Raw genomic sequence first — 16185 nt, forward strand, 5'->3', positions numbered from 1 at the left:
CTTTTCCATAAAGAAGCATGCATTTCTACCGCAATTCGATAGGCCGCCAGCGCCACGTGTCGAGCTGTGTAACTACTCCGATTACTGTGCGTTGACCCGTTTGTCAATGGCGGCAAGGAGTTAGCTAGGCGACGTATCTAGTCAGCCGTGGTTTATATATATTTTCTTGGATATATTTAGTTCGTTGAAACTATAGGAGGATCGAGACGGCAGTGGTTGAAACTTACCCTACAAGGAATATAAAGCCTGCTCACTCGCTGTGCTCTCTTCAGGAACAGTGCCCGCTCTGGAGTGCGCGTTTTGACCGCTGCAGCACTAGTATTCCAACTCACATCAGCACTCACTAGCATTGCTAACGGGAGTTAAAACCAGCAGAAATTTACATCTACACTATACTTCTGTATATTATATAAGTTACTGAGCAGAATGAAGTAGAAAATAATAATTGTTCACCTTTTACCCCTAGGAGTTGAATTCATCTGTGGATTTTCATTTCAGATAACACATATAACTGTCGAAATTAATGTCTGGCATTTAAAAGGATATAAGGTCTGCACTAGATATTTTTACTACCGCACCGTAGATTTTCAATGGAAAGGAACGACTTTAACCATTTTCCTTGATATTTTCTTCTCATAAATTGTTTTCCTTCTCAAGGAGTATTCTCGGCGATACTCATCTATCATGCCTTTAGCGTAGTTAGTGTAACCTGCCGGGGACTTACTGTGCCAGATAATTCAATACCTGACAGTTATATCACTCCACCTGGGCTTTCTTTGTACAAATACTTTAAGCTGTTCCTGTAGAAACTTTGCTTTTAAATTTAATTCAGCACTCGAAGCCTCCAAGTCTAGATTATAATCTCTCTTTTTTTTCTCTAGCCTACTGACTTGTAATTTGAGTTGCTGTTGGTAACGCCTCAGTGCAGATATCTTCTGCCTTGCATGTCGAAGTGACCTACCCAGTGTTTGTAATGACCCATTCCGCGAGTTTATATGTCGCACATGTAACTTTCTTTGTGTAGACGCATCTTTCTTGGCTTAATTACTACCACTTGCGATACCAATTGGGAGGGGGGGGGGTCATCAGGAGGACAAGAATTATTCGGAAAAGAACCAGCGTTGGGAGATGTTCTGGGTATAATTGATTTTACAATCCATCTTCTTGGTACTGAGAATTTAATTTTCTTACTTGGCGGATAATCACTAAAGACACTGGGCACCGCATCAGGCTTTAACCGATTTAGCTTTAGTTCAGGTATGTAGTCATATTCCATGAAAGTGATTACTGCACACGACAGAGCGGTCACTAGGGTTCCATAACTTATCCTTGGTACCACCTACACAACAGAATAAGGAAATTATTATTATCAGAACAGGAGCAATAATAATAAGTAACCTCATTTTTGCCGTTACATGGTCTGCGTATTTACTGTACCATACCTTGTCTGCTTATTGCTTTAATCCATAATTCCCTAGTTGGCTCTTGGCAAGGGAATTCATGGAAACTAGTTCCAGGAGCTTTATTTCTAGTGCCTTGTTTACAAAACGGTACGCAACAGTACACCATTGTAATATAATTGACATATTCTAACAATACGTCACCAGTGAGCATACAATGTGTAGAAATACCGCCAACCGAGGTGTTCATATGAGGTTGAATAGTAGCGCCTCTAGCGGCAAATATAGCATCCACAGGGCGGACACCTATGAGTGGGTATTGGGCAGGCCTTGTATTCCTTGTAGGCTAATGTTGAAATAATGTTTTTTTCGTAATGTTGGTAGATGAGCCGTTTAAGCTACTTGTATTTAGCCAAGTTTGAGTTCAAGTTATATAACCGCCATTCTTCGCTTGCCGGTAACCGTTTGTTTGGGAAGTACTGATTGTTGCGTGATAAGAGGTACTTTTTATTTATTTGATGTTTATGTAGTATTTTCCTTTACTTCTTTCTTTGTTATTCCTAGTGATATTAAATCTATCATCCTGTAAAGTTATTTGGATCGTAGTCGTGTAATGCTTCAGTACAAGTCTGCATTGAATTTTGGATTTGTAGGTTATCTTGTCGGTACCTTGCTTGAAGCGCAGATATCCTAAACTGCCTATGGAGGCGCGAGGTGTATGTAGTGGTGCTATGTTTCTAAAGCAGTATTTGTTGTATTTTATGAAGTGAATGATACGTTCTCATATTTTATTATTTTGATACATTCATGTATGAACTACTAATACAACAGCATTTCGTTCCTTCTTCAAGTTGTGTTTTCCTTGCCTTGTCCCTTCCTGCCAAAGATTCAACTTGTTTGCCCCCTCTTCTGTAGAAGACTTAGACCTTACTCGGGGCGTTGGATCATTTTCCACCTCAACCATCGTTCTAAATCGCAGTCTGTACCAGACATCTTCCCTTGAAGTGTACACTCTTTCAAAGTTCTGGCGCACTCTTGAAGCCAGGGAGGATGTGACGTCCACTTGACTTGAACGATGTTTTTTTTTTTGGCCAGTCTGTTGGTCCCTATCAGCTACAGAACATCAGTGCTTTGAGAAAAAAACTCATGAAAACTTTCCATACCGAGCTCGATAGCTGCAGTCGCTTAACCCTTAATCGGGCGCGTAGCGGTCTAAACGACCGACCACTAAAAGTTTTGGTCAGGGAATCCGTCTGAAAGTCAGCTATGCCCCCCCCCTCCTCCAGACTATCTCCCCCAAGGGATCATCTAGCCACCTGATAGGGTGGCCCCTCCTCAGACACTCTGTAGACAGGAAGGTAGATGTTCGAGTCAGTCTGCTGTCTTTTACACCGATGTGCCCGTGAGTGTAACTTGTGTATTGGTCATTGTGACCAGTACGATCCCAGTTGTTTTACTAGATTCGTTTAGTTTCGTGTGCATACACATCTCGATATGGATCCTGCTGAAGAGGAAAGGATCTGATTATTGATAGAGAGTGTTGAAAAGGAAGAAAGTGAAAGAATAACTGCATTTGTGAAAGACAGAGAAAGCAGTAGGATGCCTATTGGAAGAAGTTGTTGCAGCAGAAGATATTTCCAGACAGCAGCCACAAAGTGATGATGGTGAAACTGACAGTCTTCTGGTTACTGACCATGATACAAATAGTGAGCTATCTGGTGATGATGGATGCTGTGCTGGTATTTCTAAAGTGAATTTGACAGGCAAGGACGGTAAGACAGAATGGCATGCGCACCCAGCATTCACAAGGACTTGTCGTGTACCAGGTCATATTGTAACACGCCTTAAAGGGCCTAAAGGTTTAGCCAGGGATGTCAAAACTCTTAATTGAAACCTGGGAGCTATTTTTTTCCAGACGATATTGTACAAAAGATTTTCGACTATACCAATATTTGGTTAAAACAATGACAATAATTCTTAAGTGTGTTCACATGAAGAAAATATTGCAAAATTGAACTTGAATATGAACTCAAATATACGTAAAATATTCTATAATTCTCTCATATACATGTTTTTCACAAAGGTGGTTGTTATGCTGTAAAATTAGTTTTTTTTTTTCATTTGAAATGCAAACATTTCTGAAAAAAAAAAAGGTGTTTTAATTTACGATTACTTATGCCAGAAATATTAGTGACAATGGACGAAAGAGAGGATAAGTATATATCTAGTTCAGACAGCTTCCATTTTACAAACCAGAAAAAATAAATAGAACGGAAAGTTAATTTTCTTCTAAGCTTTCAATATTTATTTGTAAATCAACTCAATTTTCAACAAGTTTTTATTTTTTTAGGCCTAATCCATTCATTGAGTAAGTAAAAATGTTTTAAAGATTATCTAAATAAAAGTAAACTTACTTGCAACAGTATTAAACTTCAACGTTTTTATTAGATTCCAAGGCCGTACGATAAATTATGAAAACAATCGCTGTGGTCTAAAAGACCGCCCGAGAGTGTTCGTCGGAAGAGCGCGTCCGATTGTGGGTTAAGTGCGGCCAGTATCCAGTATTCGGGAGATATAGGTTCGAACCCCACTGTCGGCACCCCTGAAAATGGTTTTCCGTGGTTTCCCATTTTCACACAACCTTAACCCAGTATGTCCCAGAATTATAATTTTTTAATTAACGAGTAACTCTGTCATAACTGGTCTCAGTGGTCCTAAATGGATATGAAAATGACAATAAAATGATTTTCAGATATAAGATATTCTCACAGGAGGGTGTTGCCATATGGCAACGCTGGGTCATATTGGGAAATATTGAGTAACAAAAAAAGAAAGACAAGAAGAAATGTTTTGTACAATGTTGTGTTTATTTTTGTAGTAACTTGAAGGGTAAATCAATTAATTTAACCCTCAACTGGTATCATACGTTTGTGAGACGGCCGAAAATTTTCCCAAGGCCATCCCCTCTCCTATCCTCAGCCTACTGCTTTTTTCCCTTGTGTACCTCTCAGCTGGAATGTTGTTTCCCTGTAGGGAAGGTGATGTACCGCTCGCTTTGTTTCACCTTGAATAAGTGAGTATTAAACTTATCGCGCCGTCTGACAGACGTATGATACCAGTTCCGTGACTATTGTTCGGGAATGACGTTATTCAGTATTGAGTGTTTATTGAGATAATGGCTAGGCTTGATTTTATGAAGACACTTGCCAAGTCACTGGTATATCCTCAAATGCATCAGAAGCTTACTGAGGTGGAGAAAATTCCACGTGAACTGACATTCTGGATGAGGAGGATTCATCAGATTGATGACGAACAAGAGGAACCTGAATTCTTCGAGGTTCGTAAAACGTGCTACTTTTGCGATCCTCAACTGAAAAGAAAAACGAAGTACCAGTGCCAGAAGTGCGGAAAACCGATCTGCTTGGAGTGCGCCAAAAATAATAATAATAATAATAATAATAATAAAGTAACATATCCTGTGATAAGGAAAATTGTGCTTTCTAACAAACAGTGACTTTGAACCTTAAAATTTAAATTTATGTTTTGAGTTTTCCAGTAATTTGATGTTTTATTTGTTTGGATGGTCCTTGTATAATACTGATATATCAGCGAAATAATCGTAATAATCATATTTTCTAGATTTTTAAGAAAAGCAGAAGCGTCCACATTTTTGGAGCATCATTCTAATATTTTATTATTTTTTTCTGGGTTTGTAATTTTTTTCTTCTACTGTTTGCACTGACATATTTGCAAACATATATTTAAAGGAATTAAGTTGAATAAATAACAAAAAATTAAGAACAAATGTTTTAATTTAAAAGTAAATATCTGGAGTCTGACAGACGTATGATACCAGTTACGTTACAAACGTAGATGATACCAGTTGAGGGTTAAGGCATTATCAGTTAATTTGTTAAGGCTTTTGGGCCTTCCACTAATGAATAGATCACTGACTTATTTTATCGATGTAATGGTAACATGCTATTGAGGTCACAATTCTGTTCTTTTTCTAACGGGATAGTTTACTATGTCTGCGGCCATACTGTAGTTTCTACTACTTTCATTCCTTGATGTGATAATTCTCTAAGCCAGGGTCAGCCAACCGCGTGTACGTGTGATGTCACGTAACACGTCACACACTATGCTCGGGCAGCGAAACAAAGTATTATCCGCACACTTTATCTTGGCGCATTTGTGTACGGGGGTGAGGAGTAAGGAGGGAGCTCTCCCGGTATCGACAGTGCTGCCAACCGAATGAAAATGAAATCTGAATTGAATCGAGAATATGATCGATCGATATGAAATTTCTAAACCGTCATCATCTTAAGCCAACAACTATGTCACATACACATTATATAACATTATAAAACATTTCTCGATGCGAATCTTGCTCCTAGCATGAATTCTATACTTTGGCTTTGTTGTGTAAACAACAACAGTACTAGTACGTAAAGTGTACGCCAGATGTCGCACAACGATGCTTAAGCGATTCATAGTTTGTGTTTCAAAGTTTGCCAGTACGAATCTCGAAGATCGCCGAGGTCGACCGATTCAGCACTAGGGTGTAAATGCACCAAGATAAAGTGTGCGGATAATACTTAATACTGTAACTGAGAAGTGATGGCTAGACGGGCGAGGGGAAACGCAACGTCATTCGTAGAGGGAGGCCCAAGGGCTGCAGGTAGTACAATGCGGTATGTGTAGTACATATTTCTCTCCACATAATTTATTGTAACGTGTTGTTTGAGTCATCAGTCCATAGACTGGTTTGATGCAGCTCTCCATGCCACCCTATCCTGTGCTAACCTTTTCATTTCTAAGTAACTATTGCATCCTACATCTGCTCTAATCTGTTTGTCATATTCATACATTGGTCTACCCCTACCGTTCTTACCACCTACACTGCCTTCAAAAACCAACTGAACAAGTCCTGGGTGTCTTAAGATGTGTCCTATCATTCTATCTCTTCTTCTCGTCAAATTTAGCCAAATCGATCTCCTCTCACCAATTCGATTTAGTATCTCTTCATTCGTGATTCGATCTATCCATCTCACCTTCAGCATTCTTCTGTAACACCACATTTCAAAAGCTTCTATTCTCTTTCTTTCTGAGCTAGTTATCGTCCATGTTTCACTTCCATACAATGCACGCTCCACACGAAAGTCTTCAGAAACATCTTTCTAAGTCCGATATCAATGTTTGAAGTGAGCAAATTTCTTTTCTTAAGAAAGCTCTTCCTTGCTTGTGCTAGTCTGCATTTTATGTCCTCCTTACTTCTGCCATCGTTATTTTACTACCCAAGTAATAATATTCATCTACTTCCTTTAAGACTTCGTTTCCTAATGTAATATTTTCTACATCACCTGCCTTCGTTCGACTGCACTCCATTACTTTTGTTTTGGAGTTATTTATTTTCATCTTGTACTCCTTACCCAAGACTTCATCCATACCATTCAGCAACTTCTTGAGATCTTCTGCAGTCTCAGATAAAATAACAATATCATCGGCAAATCTCAAGGTTTTGATTTGCTCACCTTGGACTGCGATTCCCTTTCCAAATTTCTCTTTGATTTCCTTTACTGCCTGTTCTATGTAAACATTGAAAAGGAGAGGGGACAAACTGCAGCCTTGCCTCATTCCTTTCTGGATTGCTGCTTCTTTTTCAAAGCCCTCGATTCTTATCACTGCAGACTGATTTAATACAGGTTGTAGATAATTCTTCGTTCTCGGTGTCTGATCCCTATCATCTTCAGAATCATAAATAGCTTGTTCCAATCAACATTATCGAATGCCTTTTCTAGATCTACGAATGCCATGTACGTGGGCTTGTCCTTCTTGATTCGATCCTCTAAGATCAGAAGTAAAGTCATTGCTTCACATGTTCCTACATTTCTTCTGAAGCCAAATTGATCATCTCCCAACTCAGCTTCAACTTGTTTTTCCATTCTTCTGTAAATAATACGTGTTAAAATTTTGCAGGCATGAGATACTAAACTAATGGTGCGGTAGTTTTCACACCTGTCAGCACCGGCTTTCTTGGGAATAGGTATAACATTCTGCTGAAAATCGGATGGGACTTCTCCTGTCTCATACATCTTGCACACTAAATGAAATAACCTTACCATGCTGGCTTCTCCTAAGGCAGTCAGTAATTCAGAGGGAATATCATCAATTCCAGGTGCCTTGTTCCTATTTAGGTCACTCACAGCTCTGTCAAACTCTGACCTCAAAATTGGGTCTCCCATTTCATCAGCATCAACAACCTCGTCATGTTCCAGAACCAAATTATCTACATCGTTACCTTGATACAACTGTTGGATATGCTCCTGCCATCTTTCCCTAGAAGTGGCTTCCCATCTGAGCTCTTAATATTCATGCGCCTAGATTTCCTTTCTCCAAAGGTTTCCTTGATTTTCCTCTATGCAACATCTGCTTTTCCCAGGACCATACAACCTTCAACATCCTTGCACTTCTCCTTCAGCCATTCTTCCTTAGCTACCTTGCACTTTCTATCCACTTGATTCTTTAATCACCTGTATTCTTTTCTGCCCTCTTCATTTCTAGCATTCTTGTATTTTTGTTGTTCATCAATCAGGTCTAGTATCTCCTGAGTTATCCACTGATTCTTAGTTGATCTTTTCTTCCTTCCTAACATTTCTTCAGCAGCCCTACTGACTTCATTTTTCATGACTCTCCACTCTTCCTCTATTGTGTTTCCTTCAGCCTTTTCATTTAGTCCTTGTGCAATATGTTCCTTGAAACAATCCCTCACACTCTTTTCTTTCAACTTGTCTAGATCCCATCTTTTTACATTCTTTCCTTTCTTCAGTTTCTTCAACTTCAGATGGCATTTCATGACCAACAAGTTGTGGTCAGTGTCCACGTCTGCTCCTGGGAAAGTTTTGCAATCCAACACCTGGTTTCTGAATCTCTGCCTAATCATAATGAAGTCTATTTGATACCTTCCAGTGTCTCCAGGTCTCGTCCACGTATACAGCTGTCATTTGTGGTGTTTGAACCAAGTATTGGCGAGGACTAAATTATGATCAGTGCAGAATTCAACCAGCCGACTTCCTCTTTCGTTCCTTTGTCCCAATCCAAATTCTCCTACTGTATTACATTCTCTTCCTTGTATAGATAAGAAAAGTGTTTTTCCACCAATCAATACACAATTTATTTTAAATAGATTAAACTAGTACCGGTTTTGGCTCTTTAACGGCCATCATCAGCTAGTACATGATTTGTTTCGAACCATTAGACAATTCACAAGTTGTTATTGTATTAGATATCCGGATGTCTAATGGGGGATGGAAATGTATACAGTAGCATGTAATTCTCTTCCTTGGCTTACCACTGCATTCCAGTCTCCCATCACAATTAGATTCTAGTCACCTTTTACATATTGTATTAAATCTTCTATCTCCTCATATATTCTTTCAATTTCTTCATCATCCGCTGAACTAGTAGGCATATAGACCTGCACTATTGTGGTGGGCATTGGTTTGGTGTCTATCTTGACGACTATAATTCTTTCACTTATTATTATTATTATTCTCGTATCAGAAACATACATGTTGTACACAGTTATAATTACTATATTACATTTGCCCAAAACTTGGCCACTTCCAAAGCATTTTTTGATGCTTGATATAGTTCATCTTCTGTGCAGGAGGCTGGACATAGACGACACTGGAGCATATGTTGGACTGTCTGGTCTTCTCCGCAGTCACATTGGATTTTTTCTTGATCTATATAGCCCCATCTTGCCAAATTAACTTTGGATCTGCCAACTCCAGATCTCAGTCTATTCAGGGACTTCCAGGTCATCCATTCTTCATTGTAGCCAGGAGGTAGAGTTTCAGAAAATCTTATCCAGCCAGGAGGAAGGTAGGATGTAGCCCTCCATAATTGCAACCTGGCTTTTTCAGTAGTGGTTCTAAGTTCCTTTGAAGTTCTGAGAAAACTCTTCCTTGACTTTAAACGTTGCAGATGCGGTGCATGCCCATATAGAGGGTGGGTCCTTTCCTGTTCCACTGTCTTTCTTTCCTTGTTCGCAGCTATTTCTCTTCGAACAGAAGGAGGTGCTATTCCTGCAAGGTGGTAGAGCCATTCAACTGGTCGTAGTAGCTTATCCGCTGCCCTATTTTCTTATTCATTATTAAACCAACTCCTGCATTTCCCCTGTTTGATTTTGTGTTGATAATTCGGTAGTCGCCTGACCAAAAATCTTGTTCTTCCTGCCAACGTACTTCACTTATACCAACTACATCTAACTTTAGCCTATCCATCTCCCTTTTCAGATTCTCTAACCTACCACAACGATTCAAACTTCTAACATTCCACGCTCCGACTCGCAGAATGTCAGTATCCATCTTCCTGATGATCGCCCCCTCTCGTGTAGTCCCCACTCGGAGATCCGAATGGGGGACTAGTTTACCTCCGGAATATTTTACCCGGGAGGAAGCCATCATCGGTACATCATTCATACAGAGAGAGCTGCATGTCCTCGGGAGGTAGTTACGGCTGTAGTTTCCCGTTGCTTTCAGCCGTGTAGTAGTATCAACACAGCTAAGCCATGTTGAGTATTATTACAAGGCCGTATCAATCATCTAGACTGCCGCCCTTGCAACTACCGAAAGCCTGCTACCCCCCTTTCGATGAACCATTCGTTAGTCTGGTCTCTCAACAGATACCCATCCGATATGGTTGCAGCTGCGGCTCGGCTATCTGCATCATTGGGATACGCAAGCCTCCCCACCGCGGCAAGGTCACATGGTTCGCAGAGGAGGATTGTAACGTAACTTTGTTATGAATTAACATAAAAGTTATAAAGCAACTTTATTGCTACATATAAGAACTAAACTAGCTTTTTCCGGTGAATCTTCGGAACTGATATTGAAGACACTATTGCTGTGTTTTACAGTATCAGCCACTGTAAAAATAGTGCTAATAGTAACAAACAGCACAGTTTTACAATGCAGATAGTACAGAGAGTAATCTGTAAACTCAAAACATACGTTTTATCTCATGATATCGATACTCAGTTGCCACTCGTGGTTTTCTTTGATCTTTGTAGTCTTGTTTTGTTTATTAGTTTTGCAATATTTGGAGTTAATGTTCGAGGAAACACTAAGTTTAAGGGCACGCTTCAAATCGTGATCTGACAACTGGCTTCAATGTTTTGGTTTTGTTGATTTAAAATAGAAAAGATTCGTTCACAGGCATACGTGGAACCGAAAATACTCAACATTCTCGCTGCAAACGTATGCAATCGGGGAAATCTTTTTTTAAATATTATGAGTCCAACTACTCCAGAATTGCGCCCTACCACAGAAGGTGCACCATCTGTTGCTATTGAAACTAGTTTGTTCCATGGCAAAGAAGAACAGCACTTACAATGCACTTGAAAATGTTGATGCCTTTCGTGGTATTCTTCATAGGCACTAAATCCAGTATTTCCTCCCTAATTGTAAAGTTTTTGTCAACCCCTCGTATGAAAACGGCTAGCTGGGCCGTCAGAAATATCTGTGCCCTCGTCAATTGCTGAGGAGTATACCCGGAAGCTTTTTGTCAGTTCTAATAATTGTCGGTGTACGTCATCAGATAGGTCTTGAATTTTTGTCGACACTGTGTGCGCGGACAAGCTGGTAGCTTCGAACTCATGAATGATATTTAGACAACACTCCTCACCTGCTAGAATTAAACATTCCTTTACGAATTCACCACCACTAAACGATTTAAGTTTCTTTGCAATTAAATATGAAATTTTATAACTCAGTCGAACTGCTGACTCGCTGATTGAATGCTCGACATGGTTATTTAATTTACCTTTTAGTTCTGTAATTACACGTACCCTTTCCTCGCCTTGATACTGATCATAATCTGCAGCATGATACAAACTGTAGTGGCGTTGTAAATTATATATTTTTACATACTGTAGCTCTTTTCTACAAACTAAACATTTAGCTGTAGCAATCCTATCATTTTCAACAAATAAATATAGGTCAACCAGGGTAGTTCTGGGACAAAAATGAAAACTTTCAAATTCTAGAGTACTAAATCTCAAAGTAGAAAGTTGGCATGATGTGAAATTAATGTAATTTGGTACCCACAGTTCATTTCCAAGAATAAATTTTATTAAAATCTTGTAACTGTTTAGCAATTCCACAAAAACTGTGTCCCAAAATTGCCCCATGGTTTGGGGCAATGTTGGGACAAGCATGGAGCAAAAGAGGGACACAGTGATAATTCAATGAGAAAGCTTGTTTGACAGATACTGAAGCAATAGTGGAATAGAGTGTATTCATATTATGTGACTGATTAAAACAAAAAGAATAATTAGCCCAATATTATGCTGTTTTCGTTAGTTAAAAAACATGTTTCTTAACTGGTAAAAATTACTTGATACTTAAAGCAAGAATAATTACTTTTATTTCCCACCAAAATATATAACACTTGGGATAAAAAATGACCACTGTTCATACATATTACCCAATTAAAATTTTGGCAATTTTTTTTTATCAAATACTTCTGAAATAAGCAAAAACATCACTCGATACACATTATCAGTGTTAAACGCCACAGGGTACCTAATAAAATATATGTTTGGAAAAAAGAATCGGCTACTGTTACAGTCTACAATATGTCAAAGTAGCCTAATCCAATGACCTAGGCTCTATATTTTTTCTCCATTACATCTATGGATTCGGAAAATTTATAACGGATCCAATCCCCAATACAAACAAATTTAGGTTGTGGCAGTTTCTTTATAATATTCACATGGCTAATTAAAGTCACATCATCTTGCCTGAATACCATATTTTGTTTGTCTACAACACTTTTAGACACATCAATTCAGCATTATTATCATCAGTTACATTTTGTATAACACACACATACCCGTATTCACTGATTTTTGCTTCCTGGCTACTTCAAATTTCACCAAAACAAAATCTGACTGGTGTAAATCTAAAATACCTAATTTTGCACCTGATGTCTCCTTTTCACCGATTAAGTTACAGCTGTCTTCAGAATCACTTGATATTACAAACTCATCACTGCTTTTTCTGCTTTCCAATTCTTCCACGTCTTCCTCACTATTACTGCTGATTTCTTTCCTTCTCCTTAAAGTTTTAGGTTTTGGTCTAGCCTACTCTTTTCCTGGTTTAGTCAATTTCTGTTTACTACATGGTGTGTCATTTATTATGTCAAAAAATTCTTCTGTTTTAAAACTAAAGTAACCTAAAAGAAGGTCGAACAACTGTCCCAACTTTACCCCATGAATGTCCCAGAATTGCCCCGGAAATGAAAATAAGAATTTCTTTCTTAATATTGATCTTACAAATACTTAGCTTTAGAGACAGTTTCTGCAATGCTTTCTTTAGATGTGGGTTAAAAGTAATTAATTGTATCAACATTAGTTTTTTCAGAAATTATAAATATTTCTTACCAGAAACCAAATTTTTTAATGCCGAAAATGAGTCTAAATGTTTCATAATTTTTCCTGCTCATCACATGGTAATTTTTTGTAATTTAGTTGTTGCCTGCCGTTCAATAAACTCAAAATAATGTATTGCCACTAATAAAGCTTACAGATAATTTACTTGTAAGGAGATATGATGATGTCCCTCTTTTACCCCAACATTTTGCTGGCCCACATTTGCCCCAGTTGACCCTAAATATAGATCTTCCCATAAAGATAAAAAGATCGGAGGCGTAGATAGCTTCTCGCACCGTGATGTGCCCGGTTCGTCCATACTTATGTACTGTACTGTACCATTAACACCATACGGCTGAGGATATTAATAGGTATGTCAAAATCATAAAAAAAACCTTTATTCGGAATTTGATCCTAGATTTAACACTTTGGAGTGTCTGGAAACTTATATTCAATTTTTAACCACGCCATTTTCAGTTGTTGCAGATAACGTTGATCTAGACCTACAGTTAAGAGTTATTAGATTTACAGTGTGATAGAGAACTAAGAGATAAATTTTTAAATAAGGATTTGTGTGGCTTTTTGTGAAAAGTGTCTATAAAAGCCGTAGCCACCAGCATGTATGACACTTCACGTGTTTACTACAAAGCGAGGCTGTCTCTTCGTCTCCAGTCTACGACAGCGGCTCCTCACCTTCTGCACTCTTACGTCACATGGTCTCTCTGACGTCACACGGTCTCTTACATCACACGCCAGCCAGTTGGCCGACCCTGCTCTAAGCATTTGATGCAAAGCCCTACATCACATTTCTTGCAAGCAGTGCGACCTATTGAGCAGCTGTCAGCGGGGCATCTCCTGTTCTTGTCAATGGGAATTGGCCAATTGTTTTGTTCATCGTAGCGTAGGTATTCTCGAGGTGTTCCGTCAGATTTCCGTTTGTGAGTAGGTCCTGAGCCTCTAGGGCCTTCACCAAAGTGGTTGCAATAGTAAACTGCAGTTTGACGCCTAAATTCTAGTTGTGGCATACTTGGATGAGCTACTCTATGCAACTGCCACGCGTTATGCACACATATGTCGATCAACCAAGTGAAGATACTACTCCACCACTTCTTGCCTCGGTTTCCATTGCGTTACAGAGACACATTCTGGTCCATGTGATCAGCACCATCCATGTGCTTATTATATTTGCCAATTACATTTGGCCTGTTAACACCTATTTTCTTTCTTTGTTCCTTGGAATAACATTGGACTCTAGAAGTGGGATTCATTCTAATGTGGTAGATGCAGCACTCACAACTGAATTATCGACCCATTTAGTCACACTGTTAGTTACTTCCATTTTCATTGAAGTGCAATATCCTCGAGGCTGCTTCTTTAGGGTCTGTTGGTTCTCAAGTGGACAGTTTTTGGGAATTCTGTTGCGAATAGTACCTGTGCCCGAATAACCTCAAGATTTCAAATAGGCTACCAATGGAAGGCCGGTAAATAAATTGTCAAAATAAAATGAGAATGATAGCTGCTGTACATCAGAGTGAAAATCATCAATCGTACTCAACAGGGGAGCTGTAGACTTCCCAAATCTCTCCTCATAAACTTGATTTGCTCTGGGATTTCTACCTTGATAAATTAAAAAATTTATCAGATAACCTGCTGGAGTACATAACCACCAAACTTTGTACCCGAAGCGTAATGGTTTACCTTTTATAAATTGTTTGCAACCGTGACGACCGAAGTATGCTATCATGCTCTCATCGTAGGAAAGGTGCTGTTCAGGGTGAAAATGTTTGAGCATATTGGACTTCAAATGGTCTGTGATGGATCGATGTTTCCACATTTTGTCATTGGCATTTCCTGATTTACAGCTGTCTTCAAAATGAAGAAACTGCAGTACCTGTTGAAAGCGATTTCTGCGCATTGATTCTGAAACCATTTCATTCTTCAAATCTTCTTCAGTACTCCAAAGAGTTCTGACACGGGAGTGATAATTGTAACCTGTCACAAGTAAAATGCCGATAAACACTTTGAGTTCTTCAGTAGTGATATTTGGATTCGGTTTTCCAAGAAATATGGCGTACTTTCCTGACTCGTGGCAAATGTGTTGCAGGTGAACGACATCTAAAAATTTCTCAAATTGTTCATGTGGTTTCAAGCCAACACAGTCTTCAAAATTAGCAGATGGAAATATTGGTATCATAGCAGAGGAATCATATTTCACCCACACAAAACTATTATTCTTATTCGAAGGCAGAAGTGAAATGGTAGATATAATAGGTTGGACTTTCTGCAGGCAACTGCTTGTAAATGATGTGGAAGCTTCAGTGCCAGCAACTTGCAAAGAATGTGCTTGTTCATGAAGGTCTGAATTTTATATGGTGTTCATTACAATTTCTTCATCTAGGCCTATACAATTCTCGTTTGTCGGAACTTGCTGTGACTTTCGTTTCGTTCCTTCAAAGGAATTGATACTACGACCACTTTTGAGGATTAATTCACAGTTTGCTTTCAGTTGACAGGGACACACATTATCTGGTAGACGTGCTTCTTCATCCTCAGCATCTTCACCACTCAAAGCACCACTTTCAACGTCAGGAGGCTCAATAAACAACTCTTGAGGTTCTTCATAATCGGACAGTATTTCTTCCAAGTAGTCAAGAGCTTCTTTTAGAGTTGTCGGTCTGAAAATATAGAAAACTGCATTAAAGGTATTATACTTTACAAGCAGTCAGGTATTGTGCGCAAACAGTAGTATACAGACTGCTATGGCAATGCTAGGAACGGATAAAAAATTGAAATGGCAACAGCATCATAAATCCTTATATATCTTCACTTTATAGGAGCCAGCATATTTTTCATTTATACTTACGTAATGCTACAACTTTCTAAAGAAAGTAGCAATAACCAGAAAGGAAGAATTCCTTGCAGGAATGTAAATATACCTGTTCATGAAATTGTGGTCCTCTTGATTTGACATTTCTTTTTCACACTCTCTTTGTGATGTTACTGTACACAAACCACTTGAGTAACTGACAAGACCATTCACAGTTAACAATACAGGTCCCTATAGTGTACAATTCTGACAATGGTTTCATGAAAAGTGAATTGTTGATTAGCCAACAAATAAAACAGACACATGTAACCCAGCGTTGCCATGGGACATATCGGGTTAATTAAGGCCACTGCCGCTTCCTTCCCACTCCTGGCCCTTACCTGTCCCATCGTCGCCATAAGACATATCTGTGTCGGTGCGATGTAAAGCAACTAGTCAAAAAAAAAACTTTCCATAGCTCCTTATCTGTTTGAGGCCAGCACCGTCAGTCTTCCACTTTTATTATTGTGCTGTTCTGTTGT

General features: G+C 38.9%; 1 protein-coding gene across 1 annotated transcript in view; it reads left to right on the top strand.

The window, feature by feature from the left end:
* Positions 1-1767: 1767 nt before the first annotated feature.
* Ssb-c31a (single stranded-binding protein c31A) overlaps positions 1768-16185 on the top strand; it is a 147148-nt gene continuing 132730 nt past the window's right edge. The window contains exon 1 of the mRNA XM_067144732.2: positions 1768-1900. The gene's annotated coding sequence lies outside the window, so the exon portion shown is untranslated. The remainder of the gene's footprint in view (positions 1901-16185) is intronic.

Source organism: Anabrus simplex, chromosome 1 (assembly GCF_040414725.1).
Source record: "Anabrus simplex isolate iqAnaSimp1 chromosome 1, ASM4041472v1, whole genome shotgun sequence".
NCBI classification, from domain to species: Eukaryota; Metazoa; Arthropoda; class Insecta; order Orthoptera; family Tettigoniidae; genus Anabrus; species Anabrus simplex.